Here is a 23,843-nt window from a genome sequence, read left to right as displayed (position 1 = left end):
CAGGGACCCCTCCCACCAGACCAGACTGCCCAAAGCCCCATCCAACCTGGCCTTGAACACTTCCAGGGAGGGAGCACCCACAACTTTCCTGGGCAACCTGTGCCAGTGTCTCACCACCCTCACAGTAAAGAATTTCCTCCTAATATCCAGTCTAAATCAACCCTCTTCCAGTTTAAAACCATTCCCCCTTGTTCTATCACTACCTGTCCTGGTAAAAAGTCCCTCCCCAGATTTCCTGTAGGACCCCTTCTGGAACACGAAGGCCACTATAAGGTCTCCCCAAGTCCTTCTCCAGGCTGAACAGCACCAGCTCTCTCAGCTGGTCCTCACAGAGGAGGTGCTCCAGCCCTCTGATCATCTTTGTGGCCCTCCTCTGGACCCGCTCCAACAGGTCCATGTCATTCTTATGTTGGGGGCACCAGAACTGGATGCAGTACTGCAGGTGGGGTCTCGCGAGAGCAGAGCAGAGGGGCAGAATCACTTCCCTTGTCCTGCTGGCCACGCTTCTTTTGATGCAGCCCAGGATGCAGTTGGCCTTCTGGGTTGCAAGCGCACATTGTCGGCTCATGTTGAGTTTTTCATTGACTGACACCCCCAGGTCCTTCTTGTGGGACTGCTCTCGAGCCATTCTCTGCCCAGCCTGTGTTTGTGCTTGGGATTGCCCCTACCCAGGTGCAGGCCTTGCACTTGGCCTTGTTGTAGTTTAATTCATTCTCTGTTCAGTCATATACAAGACAAACATTTGATCTTTTGAGTGCAAGTTCAATATTTTCACATCAAAGTTGAGGGAAAGAAATACAGACTTTGTATTTTATTCTTCTGTTTTCCACTATTTTCTCTACTGCTGTAGATAGGCAAATGTTATTTGAGTAAATGTGGCCAGGCCAAGCTGTGTGACCCAAGCAGCTACGTGACATTCAGCCATGAGGAGATTTGTGCCATACCAGCCATGTGCAGACCAGGGGTTAAACACTGACCACTACAGCAGTGGTTTGCAAATGAAAAGAGGACAGAAGTAACAGTTAAACTATATACAGGATGATATATTGGATAAATCTGAACGTGATGTGACTTAGTTTTGTTGAAAAGCATGACTGGCTGAAAGAAGGGTTACTATAAGGCACTTTTTGTCAAGGACCATAGAAAATGAAACTTACTCTCGTGCGTATTTTGCTTTTTTAGAAAATAATAAACTACAAACTTGCAAACAACGTATCAAAGAACAAATAATAATTTTCCTCAAACTGTCTAGGAATGAGAGTAGGACAATATGTTCAAATATTTTGAAATCCTGCACTTCACCATGTTTGGAAAAGGTACGCTCATGGAAAAAAACCTTCCATGCTTGTTCAAAGATGGTGGCATGGGTGCAGGCTGAGGACGGTCCATGATACCTCATGTCTTGATAAAAAGTAGCTTAACACTCTGAGAAAAGGAGCAACAAGTGCCCCTTGGTGCACTTTGGCAACCATCTGTTTCTGTTGCAGGCAGGTTATTTTGTCTTTCCAGTCTCTTCCTGCAGCATCTGAGCTCTCTATGGGATATTATTTTTCAGCCACCTTGACTGCCTATGTCTGGATGTCACCATTCAAACAATTCATGATCAGAAAATGATGCATTCAGGTCTAGTACTGAATTCGGCTGGACAGTGATGCGCAGACATCACTGTGGACGCAATACAGGATAAACCACAAAATCTGGTTTTCCTTCTCACAGGAAAAGACACCAGCATACAGTAACTAAAAAACAGCCTTTTCCTTCTTGTGTTGTCACAGCAGCACAAGAAAACTGAAACAACACAAAAATCACTACTACACCAAGGATGTTTCCCCACATATTTTTCCTTAAGACTTTGGTTAAAATCCACCTCAATGCAAGTGGGGATAGTAGTTTAGTCAGGTATGTCTGAGAAAGTAATTCACCTTGATCTGTATCTCCCATCTGGCTCATTTTTATACTTTTTTAATTAATGCATACGGCCACCAGGAAAGCAAAGAGAAAATAGAATGGCTATTGATTTATTTTGAGATTAACAGAGAACAGACACATCATTAGAGTTAGGACAGCACTGTCGTGGGACTGCATTTATATATCTCAAAAATTTATGTTTATTAACATTTAGAAATAAAATCCATTAGAGGACCTTTAAACCATGTTGGTCAGTGGACCCAGATTCATAACTCAAACACTTCCAGTCCCAGAACACAATCACTTCTCACTTGGGGCAATGGCCAAAGTGGATCTGGTTCTTCCATCTTCTTACAACCAAAAGTCCCAGACTAGAGAATTTAGGTTTGATGCAGCTTTGGAGAGAGTCAGCTGAAGGACCATTTCTAACATATGTGCATAGCACGGTCAATGGAACTATAAATACTACTACTGCTTGAAAAGACTTTATTTTCAGTGAAAGCTGTATGAATTGCTCCTATTTTTTCCAGTTTTCAAAATATTTGCCTTCAAAACAGACGTTGTGTTTTTCCTCCTTTTAGCTAGTGTGATGGAAGAAGGGGTAGAGTTAAAGTAAAGGAAGACAGAAGGTAAAACAAAGGGGAAAACACCTGGAAACACACAAACTGAAAAGAACAAGCACATTTCTCAATGTCCTATTCCCCCAAGCAGGGACTGCTGAACTCTCAGAATAGCCTTCAGCACAGCAGCACAGCTATGGCTGACCAACAGTAACTGCTGAAGAGTTACTGAAGTGTTTTGTTGTTTTCCTGCAGCACTGGAAGCTGGGATGCTGCGCTAGTGACTGAATCCACAGGGTAGTCCTGAAGGGGAAATGAGGGGGAGGGCAAGGTGGAGTAGGATGGGTGAAAAGGAGGGTGAGGAGGAGGAGGTGTGACCATTAGAGGCTCTCACACCAGCTGGTGGAGTCCTTACAGGCCCACCTTCGGTTGAGCTGTGGACTTCTGCTGTCCACACAGGCGTATCAGGACAACTTTACTCGTGCAAGATGCTAAGTTCCTCCACAAGATGTAAACACCCCTTTAATCCCTTTGCCATAGCAGGACCTGAAGATGCCTCAGCATTTCCTAGTACTGTGTCTGATGTCATAATCATACTAAAGGAGATAAGGAAATGTCACACGTATCAACAATGTTGCTTAAAAATTCAGGCCTGCACAAAGCAAAGAGGAAATACAGAATGTGTGAAAACGAGGGAAATCTCAGCCTGATTTAAAGTGGAATAATCCACTGACTTCAGCCAGCCACATAAGCTGGTCACAAAAGTGGCACAACACTTTTTAGTGATTGACACCAGAAACTGTATTATTCTACACTATTAACCTGGCATATTTTGCTATTGTGAGCTGGAAAGCACAGGGAAACTTTTAGTGTCACGAGCACTGGCACCTTTCTCATACTTGCATCTTGAGTTTGATTATCTGATCATAGCTGTTTCCTACATGAACAGCTTCCAAGGTACTGATTCCAGGATCACTCAAACTCGCCTTGTTTTATCGACGTGAGTAATCCCATGATGTTCAGTGCAGTCACTTACATTAATAAGGACACACAGTGCTTAAGTGATGCAGGATCAGGGCCTTCAGGTTGCGAACAGTCATTGGCTTCTCTGCCATTAACAGGTCATTGATAAACTGCAGTTTCCTTCACATCTGACAGAGGGCTACTCAGGTACACATAGATCACTGTCATTTTTCTGTTACAACTTCTTAACATGCAGAATCACATTTAAAAAGCAATCAATAGCAATCCAGTTGCAAGCACCTCTAATGAAGCGCAGCAGAAACAATTTGGTATTAGATTTTCACCTGAAAGGTCTCAGAAAAGCCATTTCCCAGCACCACTTTATCTGCCCAAAAAGAAGATCGAGGTGTTTATCCCAGGCTCTGAGCCAGGGAGGATACACACAGGCTCTGAACCTCACACACATCAAGAAACTCCACTGGGTTGCATAGGAAGGCTCTCTGCATGAAGTTATTACTGCTATAGATGGTTCGTCCTACTCACATCTATTCTTTAAGTATCTATTTCTACTATTCTAATTATTATAATTAATTATAGTTGAAAGGGCAATAACTACCAATTCTTAAAAGTATTTCCAAACAGAATTTTTAAAAAGTTTTTAAAAATTGAAAGCCTTTGCTAGGATACCCTGTCCATGTATCTGTTATCTTTTTAACTCATGTTTGTGAATAATGATAGACTGGTAGCAGTGATATGGGTCAAGTTTAGTGCCAGTTTTTCCACACCGCTCTGACCACGCACAACTGCTCTCCCTGTTCCTTGACTACATCCTCATCGAAGTCTGGAAGTCACAGTCGATTCATATTTTGCCAAATACTGAAGAATGTCATTAATTAGAAACACTCCTGCTGTGGGAGTTAAGGACAGAGGCAGAATGAAACCTAGCACATCAGCTGACCGAGCCTGCTTTCCGCTTTTCTTTCGTGAGTAAATTCCCCAAACGCACGTATAGTACAGTACTCTGCAATGTAAACCATCCCATTCACAACACAACTCACAAGGAAGAGTTAGCAGTGATTTTCACTTGCCTTCTAAATGATGATTATTACTTTTTGGTTTTAGATGCTCAGTGAACATCCAATGATCCTTGAAAACCAATATGATTCCTATTTTCAGACACACAAGCTAGAAGAAGAGGAAGGAATAAAATGATGCAATAATTCCCTCAACAAAAGTATGAAAAATACCAATAAGCGTATGCTGATGTAAACTGGCTCATATCTCCTACACCCCAACTGAAAATCCACTACCTTTCCTCATGAAGTAGACTGGTGCACTTCCTAGAATCAATTAATTCAGATTAAGAGATACTGCTACACATGCAACTCTAATCCAAACTGCTGTCCCTATCTGGTAAAAATTACTTTATAAAGTCCTAGACTTCAAATAGATCTGTGGTACAGCAGTACTGAAATGCTTCAGATGAGCTACTTGTTTGATGCCTGATCTAATTCCAGACAAAAAAATGTGTTTGATACTAATTTTATTTTCAAAAGAAAATGGAGACTATCAACACAAATCACCCCGAAATCATAGCACTGACTCAAAAATTGTGGTTTTCAATTTTTATGTGTTTTAATATGGTTTACTTCCGAGGTTTTCTGTAATACCATAAAGGATAACGTTGTTTTAGTTGAAAATCCTGTAAGATCTAGAAGCTGTATGTTTAAAAAAGTTGGGTATTCTGAGGATTGGTAGTGCTGCAGCAGAGCCTGAGAACTCCATCTCCCTTGTGGAGAAGCCAGCAAGAGACTAAAGCCCTGAGTTTCTGGAGGCATACCCCAAATCACCACTACAACTTTCACAGCAGCTGTTTATGTCCATGGCAGCAATGCAACAACAGGCCATTTTATCCCAGCTGGTCTTCCTAAACCCTGGAAAGCCTCACAATCACTCTCAAACTATATCTCCATGTCTCTTTCCTTGATTTTAAAATAAAAATCTTTTGGAGAACAGAGTCTTCACCAGCAACTCCTGCACTTCTGGTGCCAGGAATATCAAGTGAGGTATGTGGTTGCTCTCTTGTCCTGAACACTCTTCTGAGGTGACGGCCTTGGACCAAGAGCCAGTGAATTTCCTTCTTCAAAGTGCACAAAATAGTGTATTTCCTTACAGCTGGCACTGAGAATGAAAAGGGGAGCAGAGCCATGCAGAAAAGCAGCCCATCTGCTCTGTGGTGTTTGCATTGCACTCAGGTTCACCGTCCTTCTTGCAGCAGCAGCTGGGTTCCCAGAAACCACGAGATGGTAGGAATGACTGCATTAAAACGCTTGCAAACACAACAACTGAGTTTTGTCAAAAAAGCAAACCCGTTTCCAAATATGCAGTAGCAGACTGAGCAGCTCTGAGCAGCATCTGTCAGGTCAAGTATCCACAAGAGGAACCGTGGAGAGGCAACTCGCGGCAAGGTTCGTGTAAGTTCTCCCATTCAGAGAGATGAGTAGCTTGTAGCAGGGGGAGAGTGGGAGCAAACAAACAGCAGGCTCTTACCCTGGCTCCACTGCGAGACAGCACAGGGCTTAAAAAGGCAGCAGTGCTTGTGAATAGGTATCAAAATGGGAAGTGCCAGGATTCTTACGAAAACAGCTTATTTTTAATACATGGGCTTGCACTGGCCCAGAAGACAACAGAACAGTAGCAAATCAGAGAAGCAAATCACAGAGGAGGAAAAAAGAATGATAGATCTAAATTCAAAAAGAAAAAATTAAAATTAAATTTAGATTTCATGAAAACACTGAGAGAACTCACATTCACATGGCAAAGCTTTCAAATTTATTTTGCAGATCACAGTCAGGCACAGAAGAAATGCTATTACCCAAAATGTTAATTCAGAAGAATGAAAACAAAAACTCAGTTGTAGTAAGCTGACAGTTAAAAGCAAAAGCCAAAATGAAATTAGCTGCCCTTCTACATATTTTGCAGTCATCAAAAACTTTCTATATATTTATCAGTCTTTTCTTCTTGAGCTGAAATTCTGCTCTTTGGCTTTCTTTAATCCTAGCTTTCTACACACCCTTTCTTGGATCTTAACTGCTCCCATCCCACTTTCAACTCACATTTGGTGTTGCCCTGGAAGAAACATTGCTTGCTTAACAAGAAGAGCCACAAAAGGATTTTTAGCCTATTCGAAAACAACCGTGCACTATTTCTACCTTTATTTTGTGAATTGCCTTTACAAAGGTCATTTGAAAAAAATATGATGTCCTACGTCAAAGGAAAGCTGGTTCCTTACAGAAAACACTAATAGGTATGCAGCCGGAATATTAAGATTGCAGAATTTACCACATTCTCTGAGGTTTACGTTTATTTGCATGCATTCACTCATTCAGTGTGATTCTCTGCTGCAGCTTCGTGACTTAAAGGTAAATTCAGTGCTACAGCGATTACAGGGGGTCGCAGATTTTGTCACACAGAGGTGAGGCCAAGGAGAGGATGTGGTGGGTCAGGGCACACGTGGGGCAGGGAACAGATTTGTTCTGTGACTCTGTTAGAAGGTGGGGCATCAGGTTTGAGAGGCTGTCAGAGACCATCAGCTCCACAGAGCACTGATGAGATGTTCTTGGCATCTGGGGGAGGTCTGTAGCTCGTTCTGCCTCGCAGAAAGGTTCAGCAGCTGTGGTGTGGGTAGGGTCATTAGTAATGCTGCATTTGTGACTCATCTGTGGGTTATTCCCTTAAATACACACGCGGAGACAGGAATTTGTGTTTCTCTGTGCTCCCAGTCGGTCAGGACCTTCGTGTAAATGTGTGTATCAGTCTGCGGGAAAATTTATCATCTGACCTTGACACGTTTCTTCCACGTTGAGGAAGAGCCCTGGTTCCATGGCTCCCTACTTGCAAGACCAGGGAATGCCCCTCAGAAGAAGAGAAGCATTCACTACAGGGATATTTCCCAGCTACAGCCCATGCAAACAAAGAGGAGGATGAGAGAATCTCAGAAGAGAGCTGGTCAGCACAACAAAACCGAACAGTGGGAGTTTTAGCACAGAAGTGCTTTAACTTGAGCTGAAAACTGAAATCTTCCATCAGCAAAATCCAAATGAAGCACTTCATTAAAAGCCAAGTTTAATTCATGCAGAAAAAATGGATCACTTTCAAGGCAAACTGAGTGTTCTGTTTTGGGACCAAGCTGCGTCTCTCCAGGCTGCTGGAGTACCTCACTGGACTTCTAATTTTGGTGCCTTGTGGACTGGACTGTGGGGCTGCTTTTGGGTAAAGCATCACCTCAAGAGTAAATACAGCCTCCTCACTTGCTGCAGTAGCTCAGGAAGAAAAAATTAAAGTTCAGACTGAGGTGAAAGAAAACAATTCATTTGGGGATGTCGAAATGTTTCATTTTAACAGTGAATTTTTTAAATTATTAAATTTTTTGGTAGGAAGTTTCAGTTTCAGCTACATTTTTGTCGGTCAGTTGTTTCTACAGAAAGCAAATACTTTTTGCAAAACATTACACAGCACTGAAAATTATTTTTTTTATTTTTTCAGTCATGCCAATTTTCTGCTTTTTGAATCAAATTCTATATAAGCCATGCTAGAATAAAGAGAAGCACGATGAAGTCCATCTTTGTATTCAATGATACGACAGAGCAAAATTCAGACAGATCTTTTCTGATGCTTCTTACAATTAAAAAGCAGTGTTTATTGCAGTGTCAACATCACAGGCCTAAAATTCACTAGTGTGGAATATAAAAGCATGTCTTCTTACAACAGAGGAAAATTCCCTGGTTTATTCTTATGAAACGCCACAAAATTAAGAAATGCAAGTCAGGACTGAATTCAAATCCGCACTTCCTTAGGCTCACAAGTGTTGCTCTTAATTGTCTAAAATATGAATAGTACCTCAAAAATATAACTCTATTTCTGATCTTTTTCAAAGATAAGACACGGCAAATTGTTGGTTTTCTCCTATCCTAACAATGTGGCTTTGGTTCTTTAAAGCTCTATGTTTTGTATGTGTGAGGTTTTTTCTTCCTCTCTTTTCATAACAGCTGCTTTTTTTCTTTGCCGTGCTTGTGAGAACAGGCTATGCAATTTTTAGAAAATAAGCCTTGCAAATGAATCATCAAATGATAGTAGTTAAGCTCCAGCCATTGTGGATGCTCCTATGGAGCGGGAGCACAGGGGTTTGCCCGGACACTCACAGGGTATGGGTGGGTGACCTCTGGTGGGGGTGGGTGACCACTGGGAGGGGCTGAACACGCTCAGGAGGTGTCTCCTCCACAGCTACTGCAGGTTAAGAACCATGCTCATCCAGTTCGTGTGCTTCTGGTCAACACAAGCTTCGGCAAAGCCATCAACACCAAAATACCCACAGGGAAAGGATGCTGCCACCTGGAAGAGGCACAATGAAGTTACCCCCTTGCAGGGGTGTGAGCAGCAAGGTCACCGTTACTTCAGCTAGTAAAGTGCTAGTAAAGCACCCTGCAGTGGATTCCTTTCAACCCCAGGAATATCTTCTCATGGAAAGGGGATTGTAGAGCCTTGCTGCAGCCACAAACCTCTCCTTGTATATTTTACAACCAAATCCTGTATCTGGATTTAGCTCAGCATAAGCTAACATAATCTTAAAGTCCTGGTGTATGCAGCAAAGCAAAAAAATCTTATTATGGCAGTAAAATCATGGCTGAGGTAAATATATTCAGCGTCTCTACTTTCAGACATCTGTAACCTACAGAAAAACACTGTCCTTTAGTCTAAGGATTTCATGTCTTGTCAGTTCAAAAGACTACTTAAAACCAAACAAGGCTAAAATGTTTGCCAGTTATTTCTCATCATCAGAAGTGCTCAGATAGGAAAATAAAAGAGGAAATAAGTGTACAAAACATGCAAGGTAATAACTTATCGTGATTCAGCCTTGAGCAGCCTTTGCTCTGCAAGCAGGGGCTAGCTTGGTACTTGGATCACGCTAAACCACCTGGTGGACTGCACAGAGACTCCCACGGGAAGTCAGCTCTGGTCAGAGTCAGCTCCCAGAGTTTTTGTGATGTCATTTTTTCCTACATATGTTGAAAAAGGTATAAAGGCAGTGTATTGACAGGAAAAGAAGCATTTGTTATTTGACAATGTCATTTAATAGATCTAAATCTGACAAAACCAAATCGTTACTTTTACCAGCGACCAGTCTTATGAAGGATGCAGTAGTTAAATACCAAAGGGGACAAGTTCGCTCAGCAAGTAAGTAAAGCAATGGATGAGCTCCCACCTGTGTGGTTTGAAGCCCCACAGCGAGAAATGGGCTGACTTAATACTGCTCCAATTACACAAGGAAAATGTGTTCCTCCTCAGAGAGGTCACTGAGAAGAGCAGAACAATTCTTGGTGTTCAGAGTGTTCCCTCTTCCTACAACAAGGAATGGGATGAATGCAGTCATGGACTCCACACCATTTGAAAGGGTCTCTGGCCATTTCAATCCATGTTCTTAAGACTTCAACCTTCTCTTTGTTGTTGTGCTTTCGTGATTCACTGTACAAATAATTTGAAAAAGCCTCCTAGGTGTTCATTTCTTACCTTTCTTTTTTTCTTTTTGCATGATCATTGTCTGCTTCCCCATGCTAAGAATCCCAGTTATCCCACCTTTGCAGACATGCACGTATGTATATATTCAGGCATTTATGTCCTCTCTCAGATGCACGTGTAGTTTGATCCTGCCCAAGTGCACGTATGCACTGGGTGCTTCACCATTAATAGCTTCACAGGGAACACACTCAGAGTCAGGGCAGGTCCCCTCAAAAGTTATCTCAGTGGAGCAGCATGAGTTTGGGGAGCTAAGGATCTACCGTCTAGATCGTGTGCTACACACTCCTTTTGTATGAGAAGGCACAGATTAGCTGTACTGCTTTGTATTTTGCTGTAAAGCCTTCTGGACTAAGGTTGGGGTGTTTTGCTACATTTCTTGGTAACTGTTGCATGTATTTCTTTTTAAAAGGGAGATTTAAAAATAGAATATTAAAAAACCAACGGTAACAGTACAGTTACCAGGTACAAATGCTGCAGTTTTAGAAGCAACTGCTGTAGGTGCTTCTGCCAAAAATGTTTGCCAAGCAGAAAAATGCAACAGTTAAGAAGCCAGTCAATACAGATGCACAGACAACATGGAGCAGAGCCTTATATATCAAAACCCACCTAAACACCTTAATATGCAATGACATTGATGATTCATGAATAGTACGCAAGTGGGCACTACCACTTTCCAAGACAAAGGCACATCAAGCACTCAGCTCTTGCAAGGTAGGGGAGGACTGTCTTATTCCAAAACCAAAAAATAAAGGAAAAAATGAATTAACTGTGAAAAATAAGCTGCAAAAAAATCATACAGGCCCTCTCAAGGTCTGAGCTTCCAGCCTAACTGCTCACAGAGCATAGGCTAACAAATGTTTTGATACTCAAGGACTGTGTATGAGTGTATGCTGGAGCTTCAATTTAAACATCTAATAACGTTCCATAAATGATGTTCCAATTGATTCTGTGTTGAATATAGAAGCATATAGAGTAAAAATATTCTTAATGACTTTTTAACCCCTTGTTAACTAAAGATTCATAGGACTTAGCCAAGAAGACGGCAAGAGGCCCAGGAAGTTTCACTGCTAAAGACAAGGAAGTGATAAAATAAACACTTATTTTGGTTTGGGACCTTGCAAACAAAGCAATAAATTGTTCTTAATTACTGCATTTCAAGACCACAGTATCTTATAGTCCTTAGTATAGTTCTTGTCCCAGTATCTTATAGTCCTTAAATGAAAATAGATGCATGAAGAGCTAACTACAACAATATGCAAGCTTTGCTGTCATTTCAGTGGAAGAAAGTTGATAAAAAGCAAGGAAAGGAAAAATGCCACCATGACAAATCAAACACCCTTTTCCCCCCTCCCAAAGCCTGTTGAGAGTCATCCAATGGGATGCTGGTAATTTTGGATAACTGGATCTGATAAAAGAAGTTTGTCTGTCCATAGCTTAGCAAAGATAAGCGTATTAGTATCAACAAATTGGGATGTAAATTTAGTACCAATAGGATGACCATTACTTAGGCAGGGCCTTAGGGAGTCTTCGGAGAAAACAGAATCAAATTAAAGTGCCCTGGACTTGGTTGGTTTCAGCATAGCTAACTCAGGAGTGCTAAAATCAGGCCCTATATCCCCACTCCCCTCTGCATTCTGAGCGAGGCAGCACGCCACAGGATCCACCACACCAGTCAAAACCTTCCCCTTTCAAGTGTCGCTGCTCGAGAAAAAGTGAAGTGTCTGGGGCAAACAAAAACAGAGAAAATCAACAGCCTGGCTGCTGATGTCAAAGGCAACCCACCCTCTGTGCTAAATCTGCATTTCCCCACCTGGCCAAAGGGGCAGCCCCCCGCATGGTGCTCATCACCTGCCTGCACGGGGTTTCTATGGGCAGTACCACAGTGTCTGAAATGAAAGCTGCTGGTCAGCTCTGGATAAGCACGACCATGGAGCAGCTTTGGCAGCAGTTTTCAGCTCTCCTTCCATTGTGTAATTCCAAGGTCTTGCAAAACACATGTCAGTGTACGTAAGGGAAATCTGGGTTTCAAGGACAAATCTTCTCGACAGCTGAGTAGTAAGAAGAGATTGACTCATAGGCACAAAGTCTGCCGTGACGACAACTTCGTTTTTAAATATTTTTCCTGGGGTTTGAGCAGCAAATGGCATAGGGATATGGGATTACTAAGGTTTCTGCTAGTGTTATTACTATGTTTCTGGTTGGTTGGTTTTTTTTTTCAAACTCCTATATTTTCCCAAGCCATGTCCTTAATTGGATGTTCAGACTAACCTGAGAAATATATTAAAAATACATAAACAGAATCATTGAACAGAGTGTATGCAAAATGGTAGATTTTAGAAATATTCCCTGCTAAAATTTCAACTGTTAAACGTGTTTTGGTAGGCAAAGAAGTCTCTGCAGCTTTTTTAAACATGAGGAAATCCAAAGGATTACATCAAATCATGTTACAGACACAGTCAGATACAAGCTTTCAAGCAAAACAGCTGTCATTAAAGCTCCTGTGACTGCTTAGAGTACATTGCTGCAGTCTGCTAAAAAAAAAATTGGGAAAAAAAAGAAAAAGAGTACCTTTAATCTACTCTTAGCTTCAGAACAGATATGCAACTCCATGCTCCCTCCTTTTCCTACAAATAAGCAAAAGCAACATGAACCATTTCTATGCCTGTGGTCATCGGCACGCCCCTCTTAGCAGTGACGGCACTCTCACGCATACGTTCCCAGGACTGCACTTACTGCTGCATGTCCATATTCATTTGGTTTAACATTAAGGTATTCTGGATACAACATCACTTCCCACCTTCCAAAAATTTGCACTACTTGAAACGAAGACTGCGAGCACTGGGTAAGAAGCCTGAAAGAGCATCGGGTATCAATACAGCGGCTAAAATGCTGTTAAGTCATTCCTGGGTACTCAGCTGTCCCTGCACATCTCCTACGGCAACAGCTGCCTGCCACAGCCACCAAGGTTTGTGTTGTTCTGCGTGACACCCAGCGCAAATTATTTACTGAGATAATTTGCATGCTCAGATGCCATCCATGGTCAATGTGCGGCAGGGGCTGAGATAAGACAGAGCTGCTCAAATCTGCTGGCAGAAGGGGAATGAAGATGCTTGGGCTGGGGGTGTTTCTGTGGGGAGCTGGGAAGGCAAGGGATGGCAAGACAAGAAAGCAGTTGGGTCCAGGACACCTATAGAGACGAGTGAAGGTCACAGAAATCCACCTAGAAGGAAGTGTGGCCTCTAAACCAGGCTTTTTTGCTGAATTTTTTATTACCTTCATGGCCTGAAGGTGCACAACTTTGATCCAATGTTCATGTCACTGTATGGCACAGAAAGGAGTACAGAGCTCATGATTTCTGTATGTCTCAGCTCTCAAAAGCATAGTTTGGGCCTGGTGTAACCTATCCCTATATCAGAATAATGGGGTTGCCAACTTGCATTGTTCCCAATTTTATTTATGGCATAATACTTGCATAGGAATAGAGACAAATAGATATCAATGCCTTTAAAAGTAGTTTTCACAGGAAATGCAAGCCAGATTCAGCTGCACGTGGCTTAAACCTTCCCTCTTCGTACCCTGCCCAAAGAATCATTTACTGGGAAGCGCAGGCCTTTTCTCTCTGCCCCCCCAAGGTCAGCCTCCTCAAAGCCTTTCTTCCAGTCCTCCCATCTGGCTACTTGGTGAACTCCAGAGGCATTTGCATTGACGGCACGGGACTTAGCACAAGATCTGTCATATATGGTTAAGCTGCTGCTGGGCTAAGCTCCCTTTTTTATCCTGAGTGGTATTTTCTCTTTGAACTTTAGGAATTTATACAGTGTTTTATCCTTTCAAGTATCTCTACAAATTCTTCATAGGATCTACAGCACAGGCAGGGCCTTTTTATGACAGAAAGACACAGTAGGTTTCCATGCTTTGCAGTCACTGTTATATAGCCCACTGCTTCACTAAGCCCACTAATGTTACATTAATTATTTGGAACAGAGCTTATGGTAAAGAAGTGGTGGTCGTTTGTTCTGATAGTCAAACACCATCAAAAGTCTGATTGCCTACAACAAATCAAGAGAGGTCTATAACACCCTACCACACGCTTCTTTCAATGTGTGTTGAAAGAGCAAAAAAAGCCACAAATCATGCAAGCATAATTATCTTTCTGCTACCCTGATTTTAAAAGTAAGACAGGCAACATCTAAGTGTAAATGCAAATTGCAACACTAATATGGGGCTCCAAGCATATCAGAAATGTAGCATTCCCTGTGGAAATAGAGAAGAGCATTACAATGGGACAAATGAAATATACCCTTCACCAACACAGGAAGGTATTCTACCTATTTTTCTATCTAAAAAGGATGACTGGATAATCCTTGGTGCAGAGAAAGGTACTAACTAGGTGCATTTTAAGTTACTGATCTTGTACAACAGTTACTGTTTATCTTTTCTATGCAAAAAAGTTTCATCCATAATAAATCCAGTCTTAATATGAGTAGATTAAACAGGAGTCAGCAAGGAAAAATTAGCAACGTGCCTTTTGGGGTAGACTGATGCAGGGTTCACAAACACTGATTGCTTTTAAATCTTCTGTATCTGTCTAGAGAAAGAGGGACTACAAAAGTAATACCTCTAATATTACAGTATTTGACAGTGTGTATCACGTTTCTTTGAAGAAGGTTATCCAGAGCACCGGGTGATGCAGTTCAACCTCCAACGTGCCTGTCTGCAGGCTTAAAACATACAGCAACTTCCTTTCCTCTTTCCAGTGCCAGCGCTTAGCTGAGAACAAATATATTCCTACCTCAGCAGACTCAATGATAACAAGGAAATCAGTGTCCTGTCTGTTGGCACCAACAGATACCGTTTGACCCTGCTACTGCAAACGTAGGTCCTCGCCCCATAAAGGTTTTCTTGAGCAAGTTCCTCATGTAAAGAGTCCCACTGGGTCAAAGGAGACCCTTTTCCCAAAGAAGCCATTGCAAGATGAGTCCTGCTCTGTCACGTTAAGAGAAAAGAAACTCAGCTGGAGTAGATACTAATTTTCATTAACACAGTACAGTCCTCATCTGATAACCTGGGTTGTTGGGTTTTATTCTTTATCTCTCCCTCTTTCTTTTCTACTGGTTTTGGGTTTTTTCTCTCTACTTTTGCCTTGCTTTCCTTCTCCTTTCACATACCATTTTTCTCCATCCTACTTTCCCCTTTTAATAACCCTGCCCCCTCATCCTGTTTTTCTTTCCCTTTGCCCTCTCTCAGTCCTTGGGAGGACTGCACCTGTGTTTTCCTAATAGTCCCACCAGAAGCAGCTGAATGCAGGCGATAAGAAAACTGATAAAATCACTTGAGACTTAAGAGCTACGTTCCCCCTAGCCTGGACAAAGGGGAATGGTGGATGTGGGCTAAGGAGATGGCCAAGTCAAAACTTGCAGAATTCCCACACAGGGGATTTAAATTTCTGTAGTTCCCATTAACTAGTGCACGCCACCATTAAACTGCTTGTTCTGCTTATTATTTAAGCGGAGAAAAAATGAGCAGAGTCACATGGTGAACATGTCTGAAAGACTAAAAGAAGAATTAAAAGTTAATAAAAGCATGTGCACAGCAGACATTATACTCGGACCAGAACACGTTCTTCCATTCAATATTCAACTGTTACCATTTCCATCAGGAGAGCAAACATTTGCCTCTGAGCAAGTAAAAAATGTACAGGAGTTTTGAATCGTCTTTTAAAATCTGGGCCCTAAGAAATCACCTCAATGAATTACCCCTCTTCAGAACAGTCCTTTCATCGTACTCACTTCGGATTTCTCACCAGCCTGGGCCCATCCTTTAAGCCAAAACAGACTCCCTAGGCCTGCTGGCCCATTTTATGTGCTGGCTTGCAAAATTTCTCTGTGCACTGTGTGCACTCTGGAAGCCAGCGACCGCAGTGCTTGATCTGGGAGTCACACAGACAGCTGCCATGTCTTCAGGTTAAGCGTAAAGGGATTACATTAGATCTGGGAAATACAATTTATTTCCAGGATTTGAGAAAAGATTTTTCTTATCCAAATAATTCCTGCTCATCTGAGTTAAGGGCCCTAGAAACATAAAGCTGAATCTCTACTTGGATACTCAGGGTATCACAGAATCACAGAATATCAGGAGTTGGAAGGGACCTCAAAAGATCATCCAGTCCAACCCCCCTGCCAGAGCAGGATCACCCAGACCACATCACACAGGAACGTGTCCAGGTGGGTTTTGAATGTGTCCAGAGAAGGAGACTCCACAACCTCTCTGGGCAGCCTGTTCCAGTGCTCTGTCACCCTCACAGTAAAAAAGTTTTTCCTCATGTTCAGATTGAACCTCCTATGCTCCAGCTTGCACCCATTGCCCCTTGTCCTGTCATTGGCTGTCACTGAGAAGAGCCTGGCTCCTTCCTCCTGACACTCGCCCTTTACAAACTTATAAACATTCATGAGGTCACCCCTCAGTATCCTCTTCTCCAAGCTAAAGAGACCCAGCTCCCTCAGCCACTCCTCATAAGGGAGATGCTCCACTCCCTCGATCATCCTTGTGGCTCTGCACTGGACTCCTTCAAGCAACTCCCTGTCCTTCTTGAACTGAGGGGCCCAGAACTGAACACAATATTCCAAATGCGGTCTCACCAGGGCAGAGTAGAGGGGAAGGAGAACCTCTCTCGACCTACTAACCACACCCTTTCTAATACTCTAATACAGAGCTCATTACAGATTTTGCCAAAAATCAGAGATTCTCAGTTTGCCCTATCAGCTCAAGGAAAACAGTGTCCAGAGACATTCCAGAATTCTAAGAGGAGCCCAAGGCAATTTCCAGCTGGGTGTGGGATGCTACTCATCCTGCAATCCACTGGTGCTCTCTCCTAGTAAGGAGAGCTGGACCTTCGAGAAAGATGCCCGTGAGCCCTGAGACAGCAAGGCCAGGCAATTCTCCAGCATCACATTGATAAAATTAGGGAAATAGGCTCAAATCCCTCTGCAGACAAGTTCAAGTCACTTAGCTTTTCTATGTCCCTTCTGTAGAGATGCAACTAAATGTTAAGGTCTTCAAAAGACTCATGAGTGTTTAACTATCAATTATTATAAAGCCTGCATGCATGTGTTAGCTGACTGCCATCCTTGGAATGGGCTTAGCATTTACTTGCTAGCTAACTACACACAAAGATTTTGGAAGCTGCAACATATAGAGAAAGTTTTATGTTCTGTACTGGCAACTGATTTCCATGCAACTCTTGCTCAGTGAAGTATTTCATACTTCAAAATGTAACGCAAAACAAAAAGTGTGGCATGCACAGATTTCCACTGATCTCAAGCTGTACTCAGAAACGTGCTGGAAGAATCTGAGCTGGTAGCAAGCTTCAAGCGGTTTGTAAGGGGATTCACTGCAGTAAAGTGCCATTTTCCACATTCCCAGTTGTAGTAATGAGTGCCTGATTCAAAAGACTGAACAGCCTCCTTTGTTTATTACATAATCTGCAAAACTGCAGGCAGAGAGCAACAAAGAAACCACAGATCTGAGCACTCCGACATGCCCCCTTCCAAAAAGAAGTCTCTCTTCAGGCTCATCGCTTTAAGTACCCAGGCTTTCGCATCGGCAACTTTATTCAGATTGCAAAGATCCCCATTTATTGTGCCCGTACACACAATTATCTGCATCTACACGTATGTATGTGCTTTGCTGGCTGCCCACACTCTGCCCATCTGTTCAGCTGGCGCTCTGCCCACCGAGAAGTTGGTTGGTCCATTTCACTAACGCGTAGCTGTCAGGCCGTGATGGGCTTTGGTGGGCAGCCAAGGGCCCTTCTTTCTCCAGGGAGGCAAACCTCCCGGTGCAGCTCCCGTTTGTGCTGCACGCCACATGCCCGCGCTCATTGACACGCATGCCAAAGCAAAGACGACTGCAAAGAGGGAAGAAAAGAGGAGAGCTGACTGGTACTTCAGGCTGCCACCAAGACCTGCTTTGTGGCGGTGATTACCGTGGGCAATGCTTCTGCAGCACAGCACAGGCCAACCATCATTTAACTTTAACTCTGGCACCAGTCGAGTACAACAGCACAATTGTGAGAAAACTCAATAGCGGTAAATAGCCACTATACAGGGCAATTCTGTGAGGCATGAGGGCACATACAAATGGACTACAAAAGTCAGCTCCTTTCACGCGTGTACAGACTTGGTAAGGAGTTGTATTTGCCCAGGAACCAGAGGTCAAAATAGGAACAACGTGCATCAGATCTTCAATTCAACATGTAAAGATCATACTACCAACTTGCTCCCTCTTACATTTGTGATTAAAGCTGATCTTTCCTTTTCTTCTTGCGCTGTTTCATCTTTATCACTTGAAGACAGAGGCGGGTTGTGGTATACTTTGGGGTTTTAACCTTTTAATGGCAATAATTACATTCCAGAAAAACACTGCATTATCTTTGGCTCTACCTTTTTTCCAGCCACCTGCACACTCAGCCACAGGGAGGCTGCCTTGGGATCTCTCAACTTGGCTCTTCCTCCCTGATGGAACCAGCTCACCCAACCTGCCTGGTGCCAAGTGCAGTGCAAACACAGTTCCACCTTCATGCACAAGTCAAGACGAACAGTTCAATGTGGTCTCAGTGTGTTCAATGGATCTATCTGCCTATGAGTACAACACGCAAATTTTGGCACTAAACCTCAGCTCCTCTGTTGCCCAAGAGGGCCCAAGGGAAAAATTCTATCAGGCTTTTAGTTAAACCAACATGGTCAGACTTCACTGTAGAGGAGTTTTACCAGTTAAACGGGCCTCAACTCACACCTGACGTGTGAGGAGTCAGTGATAAGGAGGAAGTTCCAGCTGAACTTTTTAAATGCTGTGGATAACATGGAAAGATTTCCTTTCCCCCAGTAATTTTCATCATGTCAGAAAAATCTTACATTATGATTCTTACATCACAAAACAGTTTATAGAAGTCGCTGTCACATCACATTTTAATTGCTGTTACCTCTTCAGACAACAAAGCCAAGGCAGAGCTTGTCAGCGCCAAGAGAAAAGAAAATCAAGTATGCTTCTGAAGTCTGAATTTCACTTTAAGCAAAATAAGCAGAGGCATCCAGACCACTACGTGGGAAATTCCACACGAATCTTCTACTTCATTTTTCTAGATCTCCACCCCTGGCTCTTCTGACATCTCTTCCAGCTAAGAAGATTTTTAAAAGCCCAAATCATTTGAGATATAACGTTGCTTCTTGGCATCAGTTTGGTAGAGGATTTAACTGAAAAGAGCCTTTATTTTTGTACTTTGTACATTATAGGATGGAATTCTGTTAAGTTGTAATATTTTTTGAACAATTACAAAAATCTCCATATTTCTCTTTACAGGCTGTTCTGCCTATATGGAGCATCCTTATCCAAATGCAGCCTCTGTACAATAAAAGGTACAGCTCGGGGTTTCCCTCTGGGTCCTTGTGGCGCATACACAGGTATGAAAACTCTCAGTGGTGCTTCACCTACAACTACTGTAAATGCAGCGGACACAGGAGAAGATGATGTCACCCAGTTAAAGGTAAAGGCTCTGAATAGCACACGTGAACAGCATGAAATAATTCTATTGCCTAGCAGCATTTGTGGATATGCTGTGGATAGGTAGCAGAGCTGTGACTCTTTCTCTCTTCACTGTGAGGAAGAAAATACACTGGGACTGGATTGACATCATCGCAAATGAAAGATTTAGCCCCGTATATTAAATTGCTGGCTAGATGAAGCAGTGGGGCAAAACCCTGGCTCTACTGGAGACAATAGCAAAATGCTGTTGATTTCCAAGGGTCATATCATCTTGTGGCTCCATGCCGTTTCAATTCTAGGGTAACTAAACCCAAACAAGAGGTATTTGCAGGCTTTTCTTAGATCTCCATCTCTCTAGTGTTGAGATGGGTTTCTCTGCAGATTTCCTGTTCTGGTATCACTTTCCTCATCAGTGCATCTGGTCTCAGGTTTGTTGATTTCCATGCCAGGACACAAAGACCACCGATACTTCCAAGTTTTTGCAAGCGGCTTTGCATTTCATCTCAGTTGCTGAGACTGGTAAACCCTCCCTGTGACATTCTAGGAATCTATACATCTAGAGAATACAATAGATATACCTGATAACTTAAAAACAAATAAAGTGTTTACGCTTTAATTGGAAATGGTATGATTTAGACTTAAATGGGCATATCTTTCCTGCATGTTTTCCAGCAGCAATGTTCCAACGTGGTTTATTGCAACAGTTTCCCAATTTAAGGCAAACGTGAGAAGACAGAAGCTTTTTTTTCTGCAAGACCATTAACAAACACACCCCATCCCAAAACCAGTGCTAATGTCTGTATGCGAAATGGTAACTGGTTACATTCACAAGATTTAAAAATAAACAGATCAATAATGTTCTACTATGACTTTCAGATAAAAACCTTGCATAGTTTCTTACAAACACAGTCTCTCCGGTAGCTTTTGTCATGAAGCAGGAGAGGGAGCCGTCACATTATGGTCTTCCTGGCCATTCTGATGACCCCCCATACAACTGCCCTCTCCACACCCTCCTCCCTGTTTTCAGCAAAAGTGTCCTTCTTGTGCTGTTTGTTTAAGTGGACAGAATTTCAAGCATCTGCTCCCCAGTGATTATAAATCAAGGAACTTTCATGCTCCGTTAGCTTGAGAAGATGGTGTTATTAACGATCGCTGTTCGAGGAAGTTCAGAATAAGCGTCTAAGAGAAGACATCTCTGATGTAAGGCTTTGTTTTGTTTCTGAGAACAGCTGAGCGAGCAGTCTTCACTCTCGCTGTTTAACATATTTCTGAGGCTACTACCTCTAAGACATTTCCATTATTTTCATTAGCTTAGCAATAACATCAGCTTCCTCTGGAATCAGAAATGATACTGTGATACACTCATAGAAGTCATTTGGCATAGACAAATACTGGGGCCTAGGAAGATGCAATGCTGCTGTTTCCTCTACTCTTCATTTGCTTTCAGAAGCCTGAAAAAGCTGATGCAAACCTATGACGCAGAAAGCGAAAATGTAAGTACTGGGTCATACTACTATTGGATTTGAAACAATGTAGTAAGAGAATGAATGAGTATGGCCTGGCAGACTCGATTTGCTCGGCAAGTTAATGCACCGTGATTCCCCACATGATCCTAACCAACAGCTTTTCATTTCAATAGCAGCAGGATCAACTCTGCAAAGAAAAGGCATCCCAGAGACAGAGGACTGTTTAAGTGACTTTTTTTGCCTGCTAGTTACTTGCCTAGGTGCACAGTGAATGCAGTGCACCCCGTGCGTGAATACCACATAATACCAAATTCAAAGAATAAGAGGTCTGAGTCATCACTCCATTGCACCAGTTTTGTGCCTACAGGGCTCCATGTTCTTCCATGGTGACTCAGTCCCAAGACTCCCCTCTCTCCAGGAAAAACATGACAAGTCATGCAGTACATGTCAGACTTACCCATCAATTATAACCCCCATTTGCACGGCAAAACTAATTGGAATGTAACATTCCACACCACTTACATTTTGCTGTTATGCCTAGAGATAGGAACATATATAATTAATGTAAAGAGCTGCAGTTTAAAACAGTCATTAGAATTAACCCTGTGCCACCTGGCAACACACTTAAGGAACTCTGTTTAAGAAAACTGTCTTTGCCAAATGTTAATAGTGTGGATATGTGCACGCTAAGATTAACAGCACAGAATTAGGGAGAAGGAGATTAGTCACTGGAACAAAAAGTTTCTCCAGAATAGCTCTCATTCCAAGATTGCTACCTTCACTTTCCTAATCCAAAGCTGCTGAAACAGAAGAAACTTTCTGGGCAACTGTAAGACAAGCTTTGACTATTTCTTCTGAAAGGACACGCTGTTTATGACAGCTATTTTTGGCTTTCAGCTATACAAACATAAAACACCATGAGGCCAATTTTCTTCTCACAGTTTCATGTCAGTATATGTTCATTGATTTCAATGCAATTATATCTGATTATTTGCCTAGCATGGAAGTTAAGATAGATCAGCACTGACCCTTATAGGCATTTCTGAATAGACTTACGCTGGGCAAAATGGATAGGAGGAGATAACCTATTCTATAGTGTCTGACAGCACACAACTGTAAAAAACAAGGAAATCATTAATGAAGGACTAAGTCTTCAAAAGCCAAACAAAAGAAAAGAAATCCATCTTTCACCTTCCTCTAAACATTACCAGATTGCTATCCAGGAGCTTACCATAACGTTCTTCGTGCCTTTTTTTCCTGTTTTGTTGTTGCTGTGGCATCAGTAGGTTACCCTAACACACAGAGATCACAGCCACACATTTGTTTTCAGGACTGGGTCCTGAGGTACTTCCCAGAGAGAGGTGAATCCACCATGGTTGAGCGTGCACAGTTTAGCCATCCTGGGCATCAGTGCACACAATCAATAAAACACCAAAACCTACCTCTGGAAATGATTATACACCACTGGGGAGCCACATGTCCTGAACATTACATACATGAATTAACCACTTGCCCTGATCACAGTGAGCACACGCGTGTAATTTTGTATTTATTCCCACCTGTACATAAATGTAGCACCTCATTCTGATTACAGTTACATCGCATTGAGAGGTCAGGTCAGGAGTTGGTATTATCTGCGTGACTTTTGATAGGAAGAAAAGATTTCTTTTTAGGCATTCAGTTCTTAGAATTTTAACTTTGTCTTGTGATAAAGAAAAAAAAAATCCACATAAACCCACAAAAAACTCTCCTGTATTAAATACCAACTTTGAATAAATACAGGAACTTGACTGGTAACTGCAACAGGAGGATGAAACCCAAAAATGTGTCAGTAGGATCTCTCCCTTTTGAGGAGCAATATAAAGACAAACTTAGAACAGACATGGCATTGGTTTTTCTCTCATGCTCACTTACCCTTTGACAACCAGAAACCAGCATGACTTAAAAATCTAGATTCACGACTCTCTAACTGTCATCATTTTATTAGTAAGTAGGTGTCCAGTCACACGTGTGTTCATAGATGTGAGAGACAACCTGGCATTCAGGTAGAAGTTACGGTAACAGCTCCATAGCTATGATAGGGTTAAACCACAGAATCCATGCCTTTACCTCCCAATATTGTACGACCACTCTATATCCCAACAACAAGGGGAGGAGCAGAGGTACAGTGTTCAGAAGTGAACAGTAAGTCACAAAACTTCGAACAAAACACAACATATTGAAAACCTACAAGCATCAAGTTTGTGACACCACTTCTCACATAGGGAACCTCTCATTTTAACATCTTCTGGGTCACCAGTAACTATCGAGGATTATCAGACAACACTGATGCCCACCCATGTTTAAAGTGCTCTCAAAAAGTAGTAGTACCTAAAGTACTACCAGTACGTTGCCCATGATGGGAAGTGGATCCAGTGAATAAGCACCAGATTCAGCTGACCACCGCAGTCACCAGCAATATTTAATTTTAGGTGGCAGCTATTCTTCAGCACAGGAGTGCAGTACAAGCTCTTTTGGCTGCAATGGCGAAGATTTCCACCATCAATTACCAAAGTTTGCCAACGAGCCGGTGAAGGCGCGGGTAAAGGCAGCGCCGCTGCCTTATGGGCTGCCGTCCTCCTGTCCCTTTTACCTCAGATGTGACAGCAGCCGAGCAGGGACAGCCGGGTGTCCCCTTTCTCCGTGCCGAGGGACCCACGGATCCGCTGCACCGAGCGGCTGGGTGGGTCACTGGGAGATAGCCACTCAGCAGAGACAACACACCCTGAGGGCAAGTGGGAGCGCTGTACAACCCCACTGGGTTGGGGAGGGCGGGGAGGGGGGCGCCCCC

This window comes from Mesitornis unicolor, unplaced genomic scaffold, assembly GCF_000695765.1.
Source record: "Mesitornis unicolor isolate BGI_N332 unplaced genomic scaffold, ASM69576v1 scaffold18055, whole genome shotgun sequence".
In the NCBI taxonomy this organism is placed as follows: Eukaryota; Metazoa; Chordata; class Aves; order Mesitornithiformes; family Mesitornithidae; genus Mesitornis; species Mesitornis unicolor.
This window is presented reverse-complemented; position numbering follows the sequence as displayed.